The sequence below is a fragment of the Prinia subflava genome, chromosome 1 (assembly GCF_021018805.1).
Source record: "Prinia subflava isolate CZ2003 ecotype Zambia chromosome 1, Cam_Psub_1.2, whole genome shotgun sequence".
Taxonomy (NCBI): domain Eukaryota; kingdom Metazoa; phylum Chordata; class Aves; order Passeriformes; family Cisticolidae; genus Prinia; species Prinia subflava.
In genome coordinates, this window is record NC_086247.1 from 1,937,018 (window position 1) to 1,944,990 (window position 7,973).

Here is a 7,973-nt window from a genome sequence, read left to right on the forward strand (position 1 = left end):
TGCCAGCTTACACCACACATGGAGTCTTCTTCCCTGGGAAAACATGGAAATGCTTTGTCCAAATAAAGACAAGGAAACCTCACTGCAGGGGGTTTGGAGGCAGACTCGGTTTTGATGTATCCCATGAAGAGGTCACAGAAATAAAGGGAAGATACAGGATAAGGCCTGGAATTGATTTTTCACTACAGATGGAAAGACAGGAGTGGTTTTTTTTCTGTGTGAATGTTCATGTAAAGGCCTGCTGGGGTTTCTGCTCATATTTCCAGCTCATATGGAACAAGAAGGATGCCTGTGCCACCCTACATCCCAAAATGGGGGTCTCAGGAAGAGGAAAGGCTGGGAAGTTGAAGGGGCAAGATATTTCCCTTGGTTTTCTTTTTAAAAGTCTTGTTTAAAAAACCCTCTGATTCATATTTTTTTCATGGGGAAAGATTTCTGTATCAGGACTACAAGGCTCAGTCAGAGTCTTGGGCTCTGTCTGGGGCTTCTCAGAGTCCACCTGATGGGTTACCCCTGGAAATCACATTCCCTTCAGCAGTGACATCTCTGGCCTTCCTCTTTTCTCTGTAATAATCTTCATTTCCGAATCAGTGACCTTTACTCTTTCCAAAATTCAGCTCCCCAACAACACGAGGAGGCAAAAGGGTCTTTCCTTTGCCACTCCCATTTCCACGGGTTGTAAATTTTCTGTTTTCCAGGGATGTCATTGCCCAGTATAACTTTTATCAAGGACCATTTTCACCTCAGGTTTGGAAAATCACTGAATTTAGGATTTTTGAACACTGATTTTATGTTACTCATTTTTTTTTTCCCAGTTCTTATAGTTCTCCTGGCTATCTTCAGTTTCTCATTGGATCCTGGAAACAGGAAGCTGTTCCCAGAAGACCCAGGGTGACAATTCTTCTGTTTTAAAGCATCCAGACCATGGATAACAGGTTTGAAAGCCATAACAGCAATGACACGTGGTACACATATAAAATTCCACTGCACACATCCAGGCACTTTCAATTCAGAGAGATTTCCCACAGGAGAATTCCGTTTCTCCTGCTCTGATTTATTCTGATGCCTTATTCCTTTCCATCTCCATTCATCAAGGCTTGAATGGAATAACAGCCTTAATAGATGCTAATTAGCAATATAAACCATCCACTATGCAGTAACAGCAAAATCAGACTGAAAAAAGCCCTGTCAAAATAATGTTTGGGCCGGATGATTGAAAGGGGGAAAATGAAGTTGGATTCTTAGTACTGGAGTGCAACTGAGAAAGAAAAGAGAAATTATTGCTTTTCCCATGTAAATTATAAGCAATTAGGAAGGGTGTTTAATAAACCTTGGGACTGGAACCCCTCTGACTTTCCTGTATGAGCTCCTCCCTGTGTTTCAGGGTGCTGCAGGAGCTGAAACACAATTTTTGTGTATTTATTGTCAGCTCTGTTTTGATTTCGTGCTCAAGCAGGGAAGAACAGCCCCAACCACCACAGATTTCCTGCTGGAAAGAGGAGACACATTCTGGATTCAGCTCAGGGCCTTCCTTTCAATGAGTGCAGATGTTTTGCTTTCGCTTGGAGGATTGGTATGTGCTAATTGGGCTAAGAACAGTAATTAGTCAGGGTGTGTGGGAGGTGATTTGTCTGGATACCACCAGAGAGCCTCTCATAAGGCTCCGAGGCTGGAGCAGCCCTTGTGAACTCCCCGTAATTGCCTGCACAATTGGTTCACTGCAAACACCTGAAATTTGGGGTGTCTTCCTCCCTCTCCCCAAATCCTTCCTGCTCAAACATGGAACTACTGTGGTCCTTTTGGAAAACAGGCAATTTCCTAGGGAAAAGGGAGGATCACACTGGCCATGCCATGGGATTACATCAGATCACAGGATAGGATTGCAACAGAAGTAATTTCATCCACACATTGCCTGGGTTGTGCAGAGAAAACCATTCCATCACATATGAACTTTATTAGATTTTTCATTTATTTTATACAATCAAAACCCACAGAAATTCATCAGTTGAGTGTTCATTGGTCCCAAGTAGTGCAGCTCTTAGTATTTGGGTTCCTACTGGATACAGATTTCTTTGATTTGATGGTAATGAGATTCTCATTCTCCTTTCTTTTATCTCTCTTTTCCCAGACCAGCTGTCTCTGACCATGCCAGGGGTGATGGTTGGAACTGATGTTTGTTAATGGTCATTAATGATCATTGTCTTTTGTGTAAGACCTCACCTGGTAAAACAATTTTTTGCTAAAAAACTTCAATTCCCTTCCCAGGGGGCAAAGGTGAACAAAACCCCCCTGACTAAAGTTCTGTAAAAATTTTGAACTTGGTATTGTTGTCAATAGCAGGACCCGAGGGAATGGTCTGAAGTTGTGCCAGGGGAGGTTTGGGTTGGAAATGAGGAGTTTTTCACTCAGAGCTGGTCAGACATTGAGACAGCTCCCCAGGGAATGGTCACAGCCCCAAGGCTGCTCAAGAAGTGTTGGGAGAAGGTTCTCAGCCATGGGATTGGGAGCTGGACTCGATGATCCTTGTGGATCCCTCCCAGCTCAGGATATTCAGAATATTCACACTTCAGAAAGACATTCTCAAGTATTATCCCAGTGCCCAGTGTTTGAAAGCTGAACATGTTCCTGCCACATTCTGCTGGGTCATTTTCAAGGAGAAAACCAGGCCGTGAACTGAATTTCACTTGTCACCAGGGGATCCATGGTGGGGCCAGCGTGTTTTTAGCCCCACCAAGGTGTATCAAGCTCTGAGGGCTGACCAGCAACCTCACAGAAACGGCTTAAGAATAATTAAAATTTTCTTAAGAATATTATAATATTTATAATTATTAAACAAGCAATAATCTGTTAATTATTTAATAATCACAATATAGATAATTATATGATTATATATTTTAGGCATTATATATAATATTTATACATAAGATATGATATATAGTATATAAATATTATATGTAATATAGAATTCTTATATAATAATAATTAAATTAATAATTAAATTATCTATAATAATTTAATATTGTTCTTCAGAATAATTCATTCTGAAAAAGCAAAGAGGTTTTAATTAAAGAGAAAATAGCAAACTATACAGAACAAAAGAACAAAAGCTGTGCACAGTGCAGGGAGGCTCCTTGCACTTGCTAAGACCCACCAAAAACCCCCGAGAGACTCTGTGCTCTCTCGTAAGTATTTAAAAATCTAGGAGGGGTTTTTGCCTTGCTGCCCAATATAAAACATCGACATTCCTTGAGGAACAGCTCAAGGATCTAACTCCTGCCTTTGTCCTGGCACTGGGCCAATTATGGGGAGAAAAGCGGGGAAGTTTCTGGTTCTTCTTCCTTAAAAGTTCAGGGGTGAAATCGAAACTCTTTTCCTAATATGGGAGCACCTGCTTGGGTGTGGGGATGCACTGCAACAACCAGGCCACCCTGAAATCTCCTGGCCAAGAGCAGATCCCTGCTCCAGAATATTTGGATGCCAATCAAAGTGCTGGCCATGTTGCAAGGATCACCTGATGAGATAATTCTGACTTCAGGGAAACCACAAAATTCCCGTGAAATCAAATGTTAAAACTCATCATAAAGGGAGCAACTTTTTCCAAGTTGGTGTCCACTTTAAATGTTGTTGGAATGAGCTAATTCCGTGCTCCTGTCTCTCTGTTTATCCACCTACCTGCCTATTTATGCAAATTAATTTTCCTCAGGAGCTTCAGAGTTCCTTCTGGGTTGCATCGTTTTGTGGGGAGGGTCTTACACCTCATAGGATCAGAAAATAAATATCTCCCCCTCCATCCAGCTTCTGCAAGCCAAGATTTGGGGAGTAGGATATTAATTTCCTATAAAATTCTGTGTGAAAAGCACTGGTTCCCTATTTATATGTGTAAACACATATCTATGTGTATATAAATATGTGTATGTACATCTGTGTATATGAACATAGACACACACATGTATATATAAATAAATATAAAGTCTGGAAGGCACTGGAGAAATTTTTGGGGAACTGTTTTTCTCCTGCAGTGAATGTTTTCCTGGAGAATTCAACCAATTTTTTTCTCTACCATCAAATTCCAGTGTTTCTCCTTCATTGTGTCTCTAAATTGGATTCGGTGTGTCCAGAAGAGATTTTGGTGTCTTCCTGCCTTTTCAAGAACCCAGGAATCAGAGTAAATTCCAACCAAAAGTCTTTTATTATATAATCCTCTTTATTAAAAATTAGTCTACAGATGGTGTTTCTTTTCGAGTCCCTCACTGAAAGCCAGAATTATTTTTTTGATTGTTTCTATTTACAAACAGCGACAATAGCAACAAAAGATGATTAATTATCATCAGTTATTCTGTAAAACCCCAGATATTTCTGGAAAGATGAAGTTTTTAATACAAATGTTACATAATAGGAATGTCTACAGAGGAATGCATTAAATTTCAAGCAGTTCAGGCTGTATTTTCTTTCACTTCCCACTGCTCCTAATAACACTCTTTGTTCCTCTCTAAGCCAATCTTTCTCATTCTTTGTTGGTTTCACATTCTGCAAATGCCCGTGGACAGTTCTGGTCTGCCTAGTCAGGGATTAGACAAATTGCACACATTGTTTCCTTTTATTCTCACATCCCTCCCGACTTCTGAAACGCTCGGGGTTGTTCTCCACCATCCTCAGCAGTTTGCCAACACTTTCCTGATATTTTGATGTGCTGAGGCAGCACCATTCCCCAGTGGGAGTCAGATGATCCCAAAGCATTCGATCCTTTCTGATCAGCAGCAGTTTTGGGGGCAGCACCTCATTGCTGTTTGCACCAGAACATCTGATTTTCACAAAGCTGTTGCACCCAGATATTCTAATTAGAGACAAGGTTTGGTCTCTTCTCCCACATAATTAATGGCAGGACAAGGGGAGATGGCCCCAAGCTGCACCAAGGGAGGTTCAGATTGGATATCAGAAAAAAAAAAATCACTGGAGGAGTGGTCAAGCATCAAACCAGGCTGCCCAGGGCAGTGAAGTCGCCAACTCTGACCATGACATAAAAACCTTCATGGTTTTATATCCTCAGTTGGACTTATGCTCTTGCAGCAGCCAAGTCTTTCCTTCCACAATGTCTGCCTCAAAGGAAGGCTTCATTTTTTTAACTTAAAACTTGAAATTCATCACTGCCCTGACATCAGCTCTGCAGTTTTTTTTCCCTTTCCCCGCAGCAGGAAAGGTTCTTTGGCAATGACATTTAAAGGAAGGTGCACACCTGAGACTGCAGAAAGCGCTGCTGCGCTGTTCTTACTCAGAAAGCAAAGATGGGATGATTCATTTGGTCCAATTTCTCTGCCTTTCAAGACAAACCAGTTTTCCTGCTCTTTTTCATGGACCTTTGTTTACTGAACTGCCCTCTTTGCCTGTGAGGCACACAAGGATCTCAAGGATTTGCTGCTGGTTTTGAAAATGAGGGATGGAAGAAATCCAGGATCTGGGATTTGATTGCAATGGCGATGAGCTATGACCAAAAAAAAAATCTTGTTAAAGAGGAGTAGAGCAATTATTGCTAAGAGTTCCTGCTCTGACAGATGAAGATATTTCCACTACCAGCAGTACCCAAACATTGCAGGGCTGGATAAAACACTCTCAGTAAAAGGCATCATCTCAAGGAATTTGCAGCATAAAAGTTATGAAAACTCACATGCATTAGGGAAAAAATGGTGCAGTAAAAAGATTGTTCTGGATTTAACTGCTGCAGCTGCTGCTTTTTTGTTTGTTTGTTTGTTTGTTGTCTCATTTAGGTTTGAAGAGGATTTCTGAATTGAGAACCACAGAATTGATGGGTTTGGCAAAGACCTCCAAGATCATCACAAGCAGTCTTTGACCGAATGCCACCATGGCCACTGAATCGTGTCACAGAGAGCCACATTTGTTCATTTTTTGAACTTAGCCCATTGATCCAGCCTGTCTGGGTCCCTCTGTAGAGCCTTCCATGCTACAATAAGATGGATTTCAATCCCCTTCTCCTTCAAACCTCGTTTAAAGCCCTCAATCAACCCCAAACCCACGGCTTAGAACCCTTTTTCCCTTTGGGACTGGTGAGACCCACCTGTCACCAGCAGCCCCAGGGCCTGTAAAACATGAGAAAAGCCAAAATTCCACCTGAGCCGGGTTGATCCTGTGGAAAAATAAAACTCCACCTGAGCCAGGTGTTGATTAGTGGGAGAGGTACTCTTCAAGCTCATCACTGAGACACAAACTTCAAAGAATTAAGGATTTTAGAGAAGTTAAGATTTTAACTAGAGATAAGCTTTGCTGGAATTAATTAAAGTAGATCGATAGGCCTTGCTAAAATTAGAAGTTAATAGTTAGTTATCCCGGATTTGAATAACTAATTGCTTGTCAACTTTATGTTTGCTTAGCTGTGCTTATAATGAGAAACAGAGAATCTGATAAATAGATTTCAGGAACACAAGACAATTACAAACCTCCTGTTTAGTACGGTTCAGAAACCCGTGGAAAAGTCACGAAGACAGGAAACCAGGAGTCCTACCAGGGGCTCATTTGTCACTTTGCATTGAAAAGGTAGAAAGGCCAGAATGAGGAAGGTTTTCCTTCCTCCTTTTACGACCCCTCCCCATAAAAAGGACCACCAGGCACCAGAGGGATGATCGCTGTGCCTCCACATCACTGTCATTCCCAGCAGGAATTATTTTCCAAGGTATTTCAAATGGGGACAGAAAGCAAATCCTTTTCTTTCTCCTCTGTATTCACCCACTGAATTCAGGATGGTTCATCTGGCAGTTCCACGGAGGCACAAGGACCAGCCATGGATCAAAAACCTCAACCACAAATCAATCCAAAAACATCCTAAATCCTCTGCTCTGTGGGAATGGGATTGTGGGGGCTGTGACATCCACTGGAAAAATTTCCTTTATTGGGCAAGGAGGTGACCACAGGGATCCCCAGGACCCAGCTCTGGGGTCCAACAGCAGAAGGACGTGGAGCTGATGGAGGGAGTCCAGAGGAGACCTGCCATGGGCAGGGACACCTTCCACTATCCCAGGCTGCTCCAAGCCATGTCCAACCTGGCCTTGGACACTGCCAGGGATGCAGGGGCAGCCACAGCTTCTCTGGGAATTCCATCCCAGCCCCCCATCACCCCACTTCAAAGAAAAAACTACAATGTTTAATTACTTTTTTGCTACTTACCATACCAAGCGGGGGATGGGAGGTGCCTGGGTTATGAATATGCATTTGTATTTTGGGTATTCTATACTTTTGTAAATAAAAAACCTGTAATCAGCTGTAAGTCTTGCAGTGTGTGCTGTCCAGTGTCACAATAAACATTCACTCTCTGACTTTAAAATGTTAAGAGAGTCCATCCCAGCTGGATATCGATATTAGATCATGTCCATAATTTAATAAATTATCACTGCCAACGTGAACAACCAATAGTGGGTGTTAAACCCAGGGCTGGACCAGACCAGGGAGATTCCCAGGAATGTCTCTTGCACAGGGAGGCAGCAGAAATCCCTATGGGGGAAATAGGAAATTCTGAGCAGCAAAGAAGTTGTCAGGAGTGGGATTCGAACCCACGCCTCCAAGGGAGACTGCGACCTGAACGCAGCGCCTTAGACCGCTCGGCCATCCTGACACCTGTGGGATGTCCCCTGTCTCCTGAAACTCCCGGGAAATCATTTTCCATCGAGTGTATGGAACATTTCCTTGGGCACCCAGGATTCTCCTCCGGGAGGCAAAGAAGGGCCTGAACTCCGGGACCGACAGGAGAGTGCAGCCAGGTAGGGCTCGGTCTCTTCTCCCAAGTAACAAGGGACAGGAGAAGAGGAAACGGCCTAAAACTGCACCAGGAACGGTTCAGATGGGATAACAGGACAAATTTATGTAGTGAAAGGGCGGTCAGGCGTGGGAATGGGCTGTCCAGGGATGTGCTGGAGTCACCAATCCCTGGAGGTGTTCGGGGTGTGTGGATGTGGCTCAGGGATGTGGCG

At 42.9% G+C, this 7,973-nt stretch overlaps 1 non-coding gene across 1 annotated transcript; it reads right to left on the minus strand.

The window, feature by feature from the left end:
• Nucleotides 1-7,535: 7,535 nt before the first annotated feature.
• On the minus strand, nt 7,536-7,618 carry TRNAL-CAG (transfer RNA leucine (anticodon CAG)). Its single transcript has one exon. It is a non-coding gene; the product is annotated as a tRNA-Leu (tRNA).
• Nucleotides 7,619-7,973: the final 355 nt, after the last annotated feature.